The 16,074-nt window shown below is 41.3% G+C and overlaps 1 long non-coding RNA gene across 1 annotated transcript in view; it reads left to right on the top strand.

Annotated features, from left to right (window-relative positions):
- LOC117811834 overlaps window positions 1–15,474 on the top strand; it is a 24,113-nt gene extending 8,639 nt beyond the window's left edge. The window contains exons 3-4 of the long non-coding RNA XR_004631066.1: window positions 4,487–4,565; window positions 15,248–15,474. This is a non-coding gene — a long non-coding RNA (uncharacterized LOC117811834). The remainder of the gene's footprint in view (window positions 1–4,486; window positions 4,566–15,247) is intronic.
- Window positions 15,475–16,074: the final 600 nt, after the last annotated feature.

Raw genomic sequence — 16,074 nt, 5'->3', positions numbered from 1 at the left:
ATCTGGTTGAATCCATATTTTTTCTGTTCTTCATTTAATTTTGGCTTTTTATTAATATTATTTCAGTAGGATCTTCTGCTGGTAATTCTTAAATGTGAAGCTGAGTTAAAACAGTGAAAAGCACTGTGAATTTCACATTTTGTGTGACCACGAGCAATTTTGAACCTTTTTAAAGTAATATAAAACACAGTAACTACAGGGGCTGTCCAGCGTGTAGCAAATTAGATGAAGAAGTCAAAAAACTTGTATTCTTAAAGTCAACTTGAGGTGATGGTTGGGTCCACCAAAGCACTATCACCCAGGATACAGGGGCTCTGATCTCAAGGGGAAAAAAAAAGTTTATGTTGAGCTTTTCTTTTTTTTTTTTACTCAAACCATGATGTGCTCAGAGAAAACCTCACTAAATATGATATTCTATGTTCAGCCTGTGGTGAAACAGACAAAAAAACACAACCTAAAAATAAACACTCAACCTTTTAAACATGAATAACCAAAGAGGGCTGTAGAATTTGTATTCAACAACCAGAGATGAGTAAATGTCGGATATTTGTCAGACCAAGCTGGAATATTTTTCAACCTTTAGTAAGATGACATGCAAACCTTTGAGGACGAAGAAGTTAATTTCTTGGCCTTTTAAACTAATCTGGAAATCCATCTCTGACTTACTGATGGATGAAGTTAAATCATTGGTTAATCGACGGTTGGGGTTCTTTGTTGTTTATTGGCTCTTCAAGATGAATAGGGATGATGTCATTGGGACCACAGGAACACATCAACAGTACACTGCTGGGCCACAAACTAGGTTTCAACCTAGTCTTATTTTATAGCAAACACTTGTTTCAAGATTGTATTTTAGTTAACCTCAGTTCTGGCACCGCTTTTTTTTTTATCCCAGGCACCATTAAGTCCAAGTGATGGGTATCTTAATACTACACTGTACAGCAAAGGGTATTATGATCTTTCATTTCAACAAAGTTCTTCAACTTGCCACATGCAAGTGAGAGAGAAGACTAAAAACTTTAAAAAGACTTGTACTGACAAACTTTATCTAAAGTTTTTTACACCTATATTTGGGTTTTCATTATGTGAAATAAAAAATACAGAAGCTAGATTGAATACTTTTAGAAAGTTCTCAACTTGTTTTGAAGGAAGGTAAAAGCAGCCCAGCTTCATTCCGTCTGTGAGACTCATACCCAAGATCAAGTTTCAGGTCAGATATGTTTGTTTTCCTTGTTGCACGAGAGAATATCTTCAAAGGCTTAATCAATAAAACTGTACTGTTAGAAACCTGCACTTTGTTTGTTTTTATATTCATTTATTTATTTATTTTTGTGTTTTTTCGATGTTTAAAAGGGGAAAGAAAAGCAAACCTTTTCATGAGCATCATCACACAACACAAATGCGCCTACAAACATTGTGTTTGATCATGTAAAGCACCTCTCAGTTATCCAATCTTTAGTGCCCAGTTAACCTTAACTGCAGTGGGCTTCACATTCAGTGAATTCTACACAGATATAAAACAGACAGGGTTTTACTACATGAAATCTAAAGGAAAGATAATGGTTCATGCAAAGGCTTGGATATTCGGGTGAAACTGGGTTTCTTCTTCAAGAATAAATCCTGTTTCTCCTTCAGAGTGAGGAAACTTTTAGTCTCTGCAACATTCCTGCCTCTTATAGATTATGGTGATGTGTTGTACTTGGGAGCCTCGGCTAAATGTTTTTGTCTTTAAATAGTGTGTATCACTGTGCTCTGAGGTTTGTCATGGGTTGCACACACCTCACTCACCACTGTGAACTCTACGTCAAAACTGACCGGCCATCCTTGAGTGTGCGCAGGCATACACATTGACTACGTCTAATTTATAAATGTCTTCTTGGCTTGGTCCCAATGTATTTATATGTTTACCTACAAAGATCAAAAAGCCACTATGCCTTGCGCTCCTGTGACACTTTACAAATGTCTGTTCCCCGTGTCAGACAGAGTTCGGTAAGAGAGCGTTCAGTTTTGCTACTCCTACTGCTTGAAATAAACTCCAGAATGACTTGAATCTGTCAGATCTTATCTCACTGGACACCTTTAGGTCTATCTTAAATGAAAAACAGACCCAAGAACAGTGACTGTGTTTTTAAATGCTGTTTTGTAATCACAAATTGCACTTTACTTGAAAATAAGTTGCACTTTTAAATTATTGATTGTTTCCACATACTGTCTGTATATATGTTCCATGTTGTTGAGTTGTGCTATTTATTTTGACGTTTGCTGCTGACCTCTTGGCCAGGTCGCCCTTGTAAATGAGGTCTTGATCTCAATGGGACTCATCTGGTTAAATAAAGGTTAAATAATAAAAATAAATAAGCAAAAAAATGTGTACACGTCAGGTCTCTGCTGTGCTGTTAAAATTTAAAAAGTGGCGGTAATGGAGAACAAAAGAAATACTCTTTCTATAATTATACCCTGTTGTATCTGTTAGTTGCAATTGTTAAAATGTGTGGTACAGGAGTAAGTGGCACTGATCTGTAGCAAATACAATCCAGTGGGTCCAGGGCGGATTTTAGGGGATCGAAAGGATTTTATAACTCCTAAATTGAGTATCAGGAAAAGCATTTCAATTCTTGGCTTTCTATAGCTTTTTAAGCTTATCTTTTTTAACTTAACTGTTTTACTCTTTTGGCAATCTGAAAATTTGCAAGACAATTTTTAATCTGTGCATCCCATAAACATGTTTTGCAAGAAATAATTATCATTTCATCAAACAAGGAAACATTTAACTTTCTTTTGATGTTAAACTCTTCTTCCAATCACACTGAGCCTTTTCTTCAAGAGGCTGCGACTGTGTTTAAAGGATGTTTGGGAGCAAAAGTTTTCAAACATACTGTTCCCCTCTGACCTTTGGCATTATCCTGGTAAATTGCAGTCACCTTTCCTCTAACCAGATGATCTTTGCTGCCAGAACTATGTCATTCTGCTGTCGTTGCAACTGAAAAAAGGGTCTGGAAACGAAGACAGACGGGTGAGGAGAGAGCAAGACTGATACATTGGGACTCTCTAGTGGACCCAGAGGGACCATTAGGAGCACATCAGCCTTACAGAATGCAGTCTCACTGGCTAATAGGCTGTTTTCACACTCACATTATGGAATAATAGGTGCAGTAGTGGAAGGACATCAGCAGTATTTTTCCACAAGTAGCTTGCAGCAATTATGGTTTGCCCACTAACGCTGGGAACTGGCCCTCAAGCAAGGCACTTATTCTGGCTGCAAAATCAAGTTCACTCAATAATTTTGACCAAAGGGTGTTCTGGATCCATTAAAGAGAAAAAAAATGTGTCTTTCGACCTGGTTCCAAAATAGCCTAAGTTAAACCAACAAAACTAAATATGAAACTTTTAAAATAAGCTGAATGTGAAAAGAATACTCCCTTCAGTTTTATTGCAGTTCATACACTAAATCAAGTAAGACACAATGGATAGTGATTGGATGGTCATGTAAAGTGGAATCCCTTCCCAATGAGCAAGACCCCTGTGTGGCAGTTTTGTTTAACTCTGTTGGGATTCTGATTCACATGACCATCTTCTCAATATACTTTATCCTACTTAGCTGGATTGAAATAAAAGACTGATTTTATGATGATTTTTTGAAGGCTAAAAAAGGTAGTCTGTAAAGCAGGGGGTAATGCTTTCTTGGCAATGGATTCTTATCAGCCTAAACAAACTAAACATTTCAGCTCAAGTTAAATATTGTTGCTATTACCACTGCCACTTGTGGTTTAAGTAACTTGGTGGTGATCTGCAACTTAAAGATGTACTCATAGCTCTACTGCTGTTGCGTGGATTGCATGAAAAGACCTTTACAACACTTTTCCCTATCAGAGATGGTTGGGGTCCAATAGGCTCACATCTGTGCCTGGTCATCATTTCCCAAATGACAGACTATAACAATTATACCACAATATTTACTGATTTAGAACACCAATTTAAGCCTACATTTTTGCCACAGTGTCAACAGGCAGTGGTGAAATGTGCCAGCCTCTTTTCCACAGATTGACCTGATATGACGTGTGTGATCAGGTTTCCCGTGATGATGCTTTTGCCATTGAGAACAGTTGTTAAAGGGTTTTGGCCAATCTGAATCGAGTACTTAACACAGTCAGATAATAATATAATATAATGTACATCAAAAATTCAAATTTCACATTTTGGACTCTGCCAGGATCTTACTTATCTCATTAAATGACTTATTATTGATTGTACCTTATTTTACATCCTTCCTCGCAGTTATTGATGAGAGCTGAGACTCTCTGAGAATTCAGACTGTGTTTCCAGCTATTGATTTAATAAAGGACCATATGAAGGTGAACAGCCATATTCTGTAACACCAGTCACCGCTGACAGAACATGAACGCTACATTACTGGATTGAAGCCTGCCAGTAATCTCATAATGGCATAAATCAATGGAGCTATCAGATTTGTGCTTCTCCATCACAGATGCTCAAACCGGCTGCCATGATGGATGTCACCAGCCTGGAGAGCGGACCGAAACCTGATTATGGTCTTGAGTGAGTGGGTGAGTCGCATTAATGAGGTTAAGACTTAGATTTAGTGTGTGTGGGGTTTTTTTGTGTGAAATGTGCATGTTTGAATTCATGTGTATGTGACATTTTTCACCACTTGGACAAAAAGTGTGTGATGGCAAAATGTATTTTCATGTACAGTGGGGCAAAAAAGTATTTAGTCAGCCACTGATTTTGCAAGTTCTCCTACTTAGAAAGATGAGAGAGCTCTGTAATTTTCATCAGAGGTACACTTCAAGTATGAGAGACAAAATGAGAAAAGAACTCCAGTAAATCACATTGTAGGATTTTTAAAGAACTTATTTGTAAATTATGGTGGAAAATAAGTATTTAGTCACCCACAAACAAGCAAGATTTCTGGCTCTCACAGACCTGTAACTTCTTCTTTAAGAAGCTCTTCTGTCCTCCACTTGTTACCTGTATTAATGGCACCTGTTTGAACTCGTTATCTGTATAAAAGACACCTGTCTACAGCCTCAAACAGTCAGACTCCAAACTCAACCATGGCCAAGACCAAAGAGCTGTCGAAGGACACCAGGAAGAACATTGTGGACCTGCACCAGGCTGGGAAGAGTGAATCTACAATAGGCAAGCAGGTTGGTGTGAATAAATCAACTGTGGGAGCAATTGTAAGAAAATGGAAGACATACAAGACCATTGATAATCTCCCTCGATCTGGGGCCCCACAGAAGATCTCATCCCGTGGGGTCAAAATGATCATGAGAACGGTGAGCAAAAATCCCGGAACTACACGGAGGGACCTGATGAATGACCTGCAGAGAGCTGGGACCAAAGTAACAAAGGCTACCATCAGTAACACACTACGCAGAGAGGGACTCAAATCCTGCAGCGCCAGGCGTGTCCCCCTGCTTAAGCCAGTACATGTCCAGGCCCGTCTGAAGTTTGCCAGAGAGCATATAGATGATCCAGAAGAGGATTGGGAGAATATCATGTGGTCAGATGAAACCAAAATAGAACTTTTTGGTAAAAACTCAACTCGTCGTGTTTGGAGGAAGAAGAATGCTCAGTTGCATTCCAAGAACACCATACCTACTGTGAAGCATGGGGGTGGAAACCTCATGCTTTGGGGCTGTTTTTCTGCAAAGGGGACAGGATGACTGATTCGTGTTAAGGGAAGAATGAACGGGGCCATGTATCGTGAGATTTTAAGCCAGCATTGAAGATGGAACGAGGCTGGGTCTTCCAGCATGACAATTATCCCAAACACACCGCTCGGGCAACGAAGGAGTGGCTCCGTAAAAAGCATTTCAAGGTCCTGGAGTGGCCTAGCCAGTCTCCAGACCTCAACCCCATACAAAATTTGTGGAGGGAGTTGAAAGTCCGTGTTGCCCAGCGACAGCCCCAAAACATCACTGCTCTAGAGGAGATTTGCATGGAGGAATGGGCCAAAATACCAGCTACAGTGTGTGCAAACCTGGTGAAGACATACAGGAAACGTTTGACCTCTGTCATTGCCAACAAAGGTTATGTTACAAAGTATTGAGTTGAACTTTTGTTATTGACCAAATACTTATTTTCCACCATAAATTACATTTGATGGCAGTTAGCAAATCCTTTCAGATGTGCTTCAACGACCGACTGACAGGTGCTGGTAAAAACAAATAAAAACATAAATGGTTAAGATGAGATAATAGTAAGATGAACAATTCCATTCTTTATTAACGATCCCTGATTGGCAGGGAACAAGGTGAAGGTAAAACTGCAGTCCTTCAGCAGGTGAAACAGTACTGTGTCAAGTTAACTTCATATTCATCATCAGTGAATTGACACACTGTGGATACAAAAAAAACCATCTTAATATCTTAGGTGGTCAGAATCTTGCAAAAGTGTTGTAACAGAAGAAGGTTCTTGTGAAAAGATGGATGATATAAGACATTTGTTTAGCCCCTTCCCCGGAAATGAATGAGATCTTACAAATGCTTTTTCTACCCTACAGAGATAACCAATATTTGTCAGCCAAAAATGGATGCCGTTAGCAGGCTGTCAGATTTCTACATATCTTTGTTTTTATTCATTGTTAAAAGTGTAAGTTGATAACTGCTCTCATTGATATTCTATTAACGCTACATAATTAGCAATTACTATGTTAATGGCTAGAATTATTATACACAGTACACAAGCAGAAAGGAAAAAAAAATAACGATTGGCTCAGATACAATGAGGCAGATGTAAATGAATCCTGCTAAAACTTAGTAGGAGTTAGAACAGAAGAAGAAGTGGTCAGTGTTGTGTTTCTTGCTTGTGTTGTTCTCTTCTCTCTTACCTTTTTCACATCGTCTCTCTCTTATAGTCTCCCTCCCAAATGAGACTCCCCCCATGCTGGGCTGGTCCTGTGTTTAATCTTCAGCTTTTCTTTGAAGTCTGCCCAACTTTCTCCTTTCCACTTTTCTCCTCTTCATATTTCATCCACTTCGCATCCCCTCCTCTCACTCATCACCTCTCTTTTCTTCTCTGCCTTCTTCCTCCAACTTCCTCTACTTCTTTTCTTCCCTCTGCTCTTATCACCTCTCGGACTGCCTTCTCATGCCTTTCTTTCTACCTCTCCTCTCAAGTCCTCGCCTCACCACACACCCCTCCTTACTCATCACCCCATGTACCCGCCCAGCTTGCTGCCATGCTGCGTACCCATGCATCACCGTGACCACCCTGCCTGCACCTGCTGTTAAACTATTCCCAGGAGAGCTCACCTGCAAGAGGAGGGCTCTGTTGAGAAGAAAGAAGAAGAGTAAAAAAGAGTGAAGGAAAAACAAGTTCTGCTGCTCTGAACAGCTGGATGTGACCAGATACTGTGTTTTGTGAAGTTGTAGCTTACAGAAGCAGAGCGTCCTGTGGATATTCTTTTATACCTGAGTGTGTAAACATTTTCTTTGGTGAATTGTAGCTTGTAGCTTGTAGGTAATTGTTTCATCACAAAGCAGCAGAGGGCATAATGCAGTGATGGAAGAAAGAAAGGGGTTGTCCTGAAGTGAAGTTGGTTGTTGCCACAGAATATAAGGTTGACGTAGCCTCTTGGTTGGAAAGGTGAAGATGATGCCGAAAAATCTTATGTTATGTCTTGGTAATTTTTTTGTGCATTTCGACATCTCCTTATTTATCTCCTCATCATAGCTCTGAGAAACCTAGATATGATATCCAAAGTAGTCCAAGTCTCAGTGTCATAGCTAAATATGAATGACAGGCATATTCAAATTAATTAAAAGAACGTATACATTAGGAACTTCATTCATTCCATTTTATTAATCATGTTCCATGTAAGCAAAATTTGCATATAAGCTTACAACCAGAATGAGACTCAAAGCTGGGGTACCACTGCTCATGCAAATACACTCACTGTGATAACTGAACCCAAGTGACAAAGCTGCAAAGGGCTCAATGTCACCTTAGAGGGCATATTTAAAGTGCTCTTAACCAAATTCATGCAGCCAATGAGCAGTGTATCCTCATAACTTAACTAGAGTAGCTATTTATGTAAATAATGTGGGCCAAAATAGATGCTGTCCATCAGTTTGATAGGATACATGTGCTCTAGAAATGTTTAAATTACTGTGATGCGTTTTTGTCTTTTTGATTTTAATTGTCATTGTTTAAAAAAAAACAACAACAACATATAATCAGTAAAACCATCCATCCATCTTCTTCCACTTATCCGGGTCCGGGTCGCGGGGGCAGCAGCCTCAGCAGGGAAGCCCAGACACTCCTCTCCCCGGCCACTTCCACCAGCTCTTCTGGGAGGATACCGAGGCGCTCCCAGGCCAGCTGAGAGACATAGTCTCGCCAGCGTGTCCTGGGCCTTCCCTGTGGCCTCCTCCCAGTCGGACATGCCCGAAACACCTCCCCAGGGAGACGTCCGGGAGGCATCCTAACCAGATGCCTGAACCACGTCATCTGGCTCCTCTCGATCCGAAGGAGCAGCGGCTCTACTTTGAGCCTCTCCCGGATGTCTGAGCTCCTGACCCTATCTCTAAGGCTGAGCCCAGCCCCCCTGCGGAGAAAGCTAATTTCGGCCGCTTATATTCGCAATCTTGTTCTTTCGGTCACTACCCACAGCTCGTGACCATAGGTGAGGGTCAGAACGTAGATTGACCGGTAAATTGAGAGCTCTGCCTTCTGGCTCAGCTCTCTCTTCACCATGACAGACCGGTACAGCGCCTGCATCACCGCAGATGCCGCCCCGATCCGTCTGTGAATCTCCCGCCCTTTTTTCCCTCACTCGTGAACAAGACCCCGAGATACTTAAACTCCTCCGCCTGGGGCAAAGACTCCTCTCTGACCCGGATAGGGCAAGCCACCCTTTTCCGACTGAGCACCATGGCCTCAGACTTGGAGGTGCTGATCCCCATCCCCGCTGCTTCACACTCAGCCGCACCCTTTGGCCGCCGCCCAATCCACATCGCACCGGACCCCTGTGAGTCCCCCTGCGGGTGGTGAGTCCACGGGAGGACAGATTTATGTAACCCATTCGAGCTGAGCCCGACCGGGCCCCATGGTTGAAGGCCCGGCCACCAGGCGTTCGCCTGCGGGCCCCAACCCCAGGCCTGGCTCCAGGGTGAGGCTCCGGTGGCCCTCTGGACAGGGTTCACTTAGTCCTGTTCTTTTTCTTCATCAGGTGTCTTTGGGCCGCACTTTGTCTGTCCCCTCACCTAGGACCTGTTTGCCTTTGGAGACCCTACCAGGGGCAATTGCCCCGACAACATAGCTCCTAGGATCATTAAGGCACTCAAACCCCTCCACCACGTTAAGGTGGCAACCCATGGAGGTAAAACCACAAGGAGCCAAACTGATGTGAGATCTTGTATGTGCCCAACCTGCCTGTGAACCTGTTCAAGTCAAACAGCTATGTGTGGAGTCTAACAAGCAAAGCAATGCTTTTCCGGATGCTGAGGCAGCATCTCTGCGTGTTATTCTCAGCCTCTCGAACACATGCTGCTGTCTGACTAATGCTGAATTTTGCTCAGAGCCAAATGAGCTGAGTCTAATGAATTAAAATTAGAATTGTCGGCTCACTGCAACAAGATTTATAGCGTGCAATATTTACTGTTGCAAGTAAATACATGTGTTGAAAGTAGGTGCCTGGCAGATTTTATGAAAACATGTATTTAAAGCTACCCAGAGGCGCAAAGGATACCTGCTCCCAAGGTACCTGCTTCTGCTGTGCTTCTGTGTTTTTTCCTCTTACTTTAAATTTAAAAAAAGATCCACAGTTTGCTGAGAAATCAGGCTCAAAGAAGTTTGACTAAGGAAGAAGAGACTTTTTAGTCAAAGAGACAGAGGAGCATGGCAGCAAAGCGTGTGGAATATATGTCATTATGCTATTCAATTAAGTTCTTGTAAAACCTATAAGAATGTAAGCTGTCTGATGAAGTGCATATTCAGCACAATCAAACATCTCTGATTTGCATAATGCAACATACAGATCATGTGTTTCTAGAGCTCAGCAGAATCAGCTGTCTACTACATGTTAATCAGTCATTTGCTCTACACAATCCTATCTGTGAGTATGAACAGATGGCAGGATGTGTGGTTAAAATTGATGAAAAGTCATACCTGTTGACTGATGTACACCTGGGAAGACATGTTTCACACACAACAGCAGTGGAATATGCGGTATATGAATAGTTAATACACCTTGAATATGGAAGGGGAACAAACAAAAGTGGGAACAACTCTATCTGCAAGGCACAGTTGGTAAATAATTCATAATTCATGGTAAAACCTAACTAACATTGTCACTAGGAAGCTAATGCTAGCATGGTTGCCACCAGCTTACCACATTTGGTTGAGCTATTATTATTAATTTTAATCATTTGAGGATATGTTTACTTTAAAATGTGAAGGCATTTTTATCTTTGAAGGAGTTGACTGTCAGAAATTGCTGTAAAAGTCAGTGGATGAGACACAATATTAATAATCTGTTTTCATTTAAAATGTGGGCTGCATCCATAGACTGTATAAAATATGGACGTAGTATCCGTGACGTCACCCATCTGTTTCTGAAGCGCTGTTTTGAGGCCAGTCATCAGCGGGAGCCATATTGCTGCTGTCGAGCGATTGTGACGTAAAGAGGCGGGCTTTGAGCCTCCTAGCCAACAGCTGCAGTGTTCCTGCCTGTCAATCAAGTCAGCTGTGCCTCTCATTGGAAGACTCGTAATCTCAATATCTTCGAAATTGGCCCGATAGAAAAAGATTCACCCCCCGTACAGTGTGTGCCGATCATTAAATGAGCTATCCAGACTACACTTGTCTTTTGTACCAGGCTGTAAACATGTTTATTTCTGCTGTAAACATCAGCTATTTTCAATTGGTGTGTATGTGGTTTCCGGTACTTACGGGGCCAGCCTCAAGCGGACCCTTGATCAACTGCAGTTTTTAGCACTTCCACATTGGACTCATATTTTTAGGCCGGAGGTTGCTGCTTGGTTACAACACTGCACCCATGATGGTGTTCCAAGAAGGAAATCATATATTTGCTGGGCAAAGCCTGATGGGATACATATCATTGCAGACCAGACTAGGTCATAGTCTTTAAGTTAAAGTAAACATTGGTGCACTTTAAAGTAAGTAAACCTTGTGTTTTGATTGAAAATCAACCCCTCGTTTTAAGAAAACAAGTATCCAGCAGAGGTGGGGACACAAGTCTCAGTGAATTGGTCATGGACACTGTGTCCATACCACATAGCTATCAAAGTTACTGTAGGCTAAGCTTAACAGTACTGTACTAAACTCCACATGGTGAAAACAGATGGTAATAAAAAAAAAAGCTATACAGCTGCACAGAAGATACATGCTAGGGACTTGATGCAGGGATACATTTTCTACATCTTTTAAGTAATACTCACTGAAATACTGCAGCTATAATAAAAATACACTATGATTGGCAATGGTCCAAGTGCATAAATACTCCATAACGACTCTTATTTACTGTTTGTTTAAATAGATGATGCAATAAAAATCCCTCATGCCTTAATGAATATAAATTAACAGAAACACACCGACACAAAAATATTATTGAGTTTAAATGCCACATTATTATTCACATGTCTTATGAGGTCAAAATGCCAAATGCAAACATAAGCAGTGTTATGATGAAGGCAAAATGTATAATCATGTGCATATCACATTCAAGCTTCTGTTAATCATCACTATTCAAGGTGCATATGAAATATGGGAACACCAAAATGTCATCCAAATATAAATCATCTTCAAAACATTTTTGTGCATACCAACGTTACAAATGTGTGGCCTACGTGCAATTTTGTTCTACAATATTCACTCCATGGTTGGCAGATTCGTAGCAGTATGTTATAATGCACCTGCTGGGTGTTGGATAGCAGGGGTTCTTCGACATTCCTAGTGCAAGACCTCCGCTGAGCGAAGGAAATCTTTGCTTTAATAAAGTGCACAAAAGTTGTTCAATGTTAAAGTCAAGTTCGGCCAATGAGAAATGCCTCCCAGCAAATGGAGGGATACTTGAAACTAACTAGATCAAAGGGGAAGAGGAGACAACAGAGACGATGGCAAAAGAGGAGAAAGTTGCAGAAAATGAGGACTCAAAGTTTGCAAACGGAAGAAGTAGAGCATGGGAGGGAAAAAAACAAGGGGAGGATGATGAAGATAGACAAGAAGATAAGAGAGGAGGAGAGCAGATGTGAAGGAAAATAAAAGAGACGGAAGGTAGATTGCACAGGAGAGGAGAAGAGATGGCCGGACTTCAAAGAAGCAGCAGATTCAAAAGTGGACCACCTTTTCACAGAGACCGCCTACTGAGAGAAGGATTGGGGGAGACAGTGAGTGAGAAATGGTGAGAAATGAGGAAAGAGAGGCAGGTGAGTACAGATGAAAAGTGAGTGGAGGGTCGGTTGAGGGAAATGGAGGCAGAAAGAAGCAGCAAGGGGAACTGTCAAAGGAGTAGCAGAGGTGGTCTGAATTTGTTGCACTGTTTTTCCAGAACAAATGTGACAACTTTGATTCAGTTTCTACTTTGGTGATGACCCCGGAGTATTGCATGCAGGAAAGAGTACACCATTTCCCATTTGCCTCTCTGATGGAGACAGCAACACAGAATGTTTTCCTCCCAAAACAGTCAACAATGATTTGGGTTTCCTGCATCTGTTTTTTTTCATCACATGAAGGCCAGGTTAAGAAATGATTTCCGTCAATGCAGGCAGGGGATGCTGGAGTGCAAACAGGTGCTAATTCTAGGAAACGTCATCTTAAACATGATACACAACAACATACATTTTATATTGTAAATCTTGTATTGGACCTGTTCGGAATATTTTAAACAGTCTGTTATCTTCACTTTGCTTACTTTGCTTCTTGCAGTACTACACATAATTTGACCATCATTATTGGCACTGTAGCCATAAGTCTGTATGAGCTGGTGTTGTTGTCCTCTCTCTGACTGTTTGTCTCTATCCATCTCTTTCTCCCGGCAATTGGTTGATTGAGGCAGCAACCAACTTGTGTCAAATAATGAAGCTGATGTGGAGGTGTAAAACACTGCAGTTTCTCAAGTGTCCACTAGAGACTGGCTCCAAAACCAAAAAGTCCCTTTCAACCCCATATTAAAATGCCCATTCATAAATCAGAATGAACAAGTTGGTGCAAAATGAAATACATGTCAACTGTCGGGGTGGGAGAGGGGATGATACTCATTTAACAGGATAATCTTCATTTACTGGTGACTATTTTAATTGTTTTCCCATCAGTATTGCCTCCAAACAATTTAAATGTAAAAAGTAAAGTTAAGGATACAGTGTGGTGTGTAGAAACACTGGAACTCTGACAAACTGCTTTTTGTCTGAGTAAAAACTGTACATCAGCTGATGATATAGAGACAAAGATTGATGAACAATCCACCCAATAAAAGGAAACCACTACATAGAAACACTCAAAATATTGCAACAAAATATTGAACCCTATGTTAGGAATAATTCAACAGTGCAAACTTGAGCACAGGCGGTTTGACAGGATGTTTGGATGTTCTGTTCAGCCTGCCTTATGTGCATCAGGGCATTTCAGTAAGTCCAGTTAACCATCTCCCCTGGCCAGCACATCACATAAACATGGCCCTGTTGTATCACTAACATCAGGTTACAGGTGTGCGTAAAACACTCTGTATATGTTATCTGTATTTGGCCCAAACCAATCATTATGTGTATGTAAAATTGACCTTCTCTAAGTGTTTCCCACCTGTAGCTGCCTCCTAGCATGACATCTATGCAGTTGTGCATGTATGTGTGTGTTACCGCTACTATTTTTCTCCGAGCAAGAAATGGAAATAAGCACTGCCATGCGTGTTTGTTTGTGTGTGTATGCTTGTAGTCATCTAATTGTCCAGTTCCCAGGGTACTTGTAATACAGCCACAGTTCATTTACTGTCTCTATCTGCTCCTATTAGCGAAGAGCAGGAAGGGATTTAGTCACCACCTCATATGATTGAGCCTCACTAAAAGCTGCTGTGATCCAGAAGAAATGCTCTTAATTATCTCTGTTCAGTTTTTTTTCTTCTTTCTATCGAGCTCTTTCGCTCTTCATTTATTGCGTTGCTGCCTGTCTTGGCCAGGCACTCTTGCAAAGAGATCTTTAATCTTAAAGTAGTTACTTTGATTAAATTATATGATCTCTTCCTTCTCTGTAGTACAAAAATGACAAGAAGATGTGAATCTCAAATCAGGTTATTTATTTAAGTAAACACCATCGTTACACAAAGTGCAATGCAACAGAAAATGTTGGATGTAATGAGGGGTGATTCATCTGTCAATGCTCCAAAGCATTTGAGGCTGATTTATACTTCTGCATCGCCCCTACACAGCAGGGGCTAACACGGACATGAGCACCACATACTTGTGTGTCGATGTGTCCGTGTCGCCCAGCAATTCTCAGCCGAAACACTTGAGGGCAGTGTGGTCTCTCTGATAGCCGGTCGGCTGCTTCCGGCCCCGATACGATCTGTGTTTTCCGCAGCGATTCAGAGCGTGTTATGTTAATCTACATAATATGTACATGTTGCTGTTTATCATATAGACATGATTACATGAAGAATAGAGAGGAGGAGATGAAATACACAGCCGATGTGCGGCCGATGAGCGGGGATCCTGGAAGTGATGTAAATTCGGGAAATACCAGCCGCCGAGCGGACCAATCACAGGGCTTGTGGTCCGCGTCGATTCTACAAGTAGTTACATTTTGGAGGAGGTGCACGTCAGCTACGTGCGTAGGCCTCTGCCTAGGTACCGGAGCTACTGCGTAGGCTACGCCATCCATTCGACACAGAAGTATAAATCAGGCTTTAAGCAGAAATATGAGGCTAAGTATTCCACAAGAAAACAATGCAAACATCCCAACTGAAATAGTAAGTCATTTCAAACAAGGCCAACAGGTGGATTATTCCAGTAGAAACTAAATTTAAGTAAGAAAAAACATCCATGTAATACAGTATGATATCAAACTGAAATTTTGGTTTCTAATTCTTTACTCAAATACTTCTGAAACCTAATTATTTTAACGTGTCCATGTTTTGACATTTGTTTCCTTACTTTTTGCTCAGCTTGAGCAGCAATGGGTTTTCAAAGTTAGTTAGGCCAGTATAGAGTTTGAGAGAATCTGTTTGATATGAGGGTATGAGTGTTTAAAGTTGAGCTTTGTTTTGCAGGACAGCCAAGGTACCTATCAAGGTCCACTGTATCTGGTGACCTCCAGACTTCACTGTCGAGAAGAAATCCTCCTCTGATGAATGTTGCCCGACTTGCTCCACACCATTTTCTGCCATCTGATCAAGTCATTGTGTCACATCAACCTTTAACCTGAAAAAATCCAGTGTTATTACATTTTATGCAAACAATAAAAAACATTTGCATGGAGGAAAGGTATTTCCTGGACATAAATGTCAATTAAAGTCAGTGGGGGGAAATTATCATTTACCTTTTTTTTAGAACACCTGTCCTCTTTCGAGCTGCTGTCCTTAGTTTTGGTTTTGTGTGTAACTGTTTCCCCAAAGTGGTTTTCATACCCACAGGACTTGTTCTAAACCATTAAACAACAGGCTTTAAAACCCCTTAACACCCCCAAAAGCCCACTTAAAGCTTCTTGTAAACCCCACAAGTCCTGTCTCTTAAAACCCCTGCTCACATCACTGGTCTCCCTCTTTCCCCTCTCCTCTGATCCTTCCCTCCTATAACTCCTTTATGCCGTCGCTCCCTCTGTTTCTCCTCGTTCAAATGCTCTTAATCGTTCTCTCAGTCCTATTATCTCAGTTAGTTATCTTCTCATCAAGCCTTTCTCTACACCTATTTCTCACATCTGTCCTCCTCCCTCTTAGCGTGACCCTGAGACTTGTGCCTAATGAGCTGCCGTATGAGTGTGTGTGTGCATTTCAGATTGTATCTGTTTGATAGCGTGTTGTGAAGTGGAAGCTAATGATGAGGTAATTAGTGACAAAGTCTTAGCTATTATAACACACAGTCTTTGAGATGACACAAT

Source organism: Notolabrus celidotus, chromosome 4 (assembly GCF_009762535.1).
Source record: "Notolabrus celidotus isolate fNotCel1 chromosome 4, fNotCel1.pri, whole genome shotgun sequence".
Lineage (NCBI taxonomy): Eukaryota > Metazoa > Chordata > Actinopteri > Labriformes > Labridae > Notolabrus > Notolabrus celidotus.
Note: the sequence above shows the minus strand (reverse complement) of the source record. Positions and strands in the feature narration are given on the sequence as shown.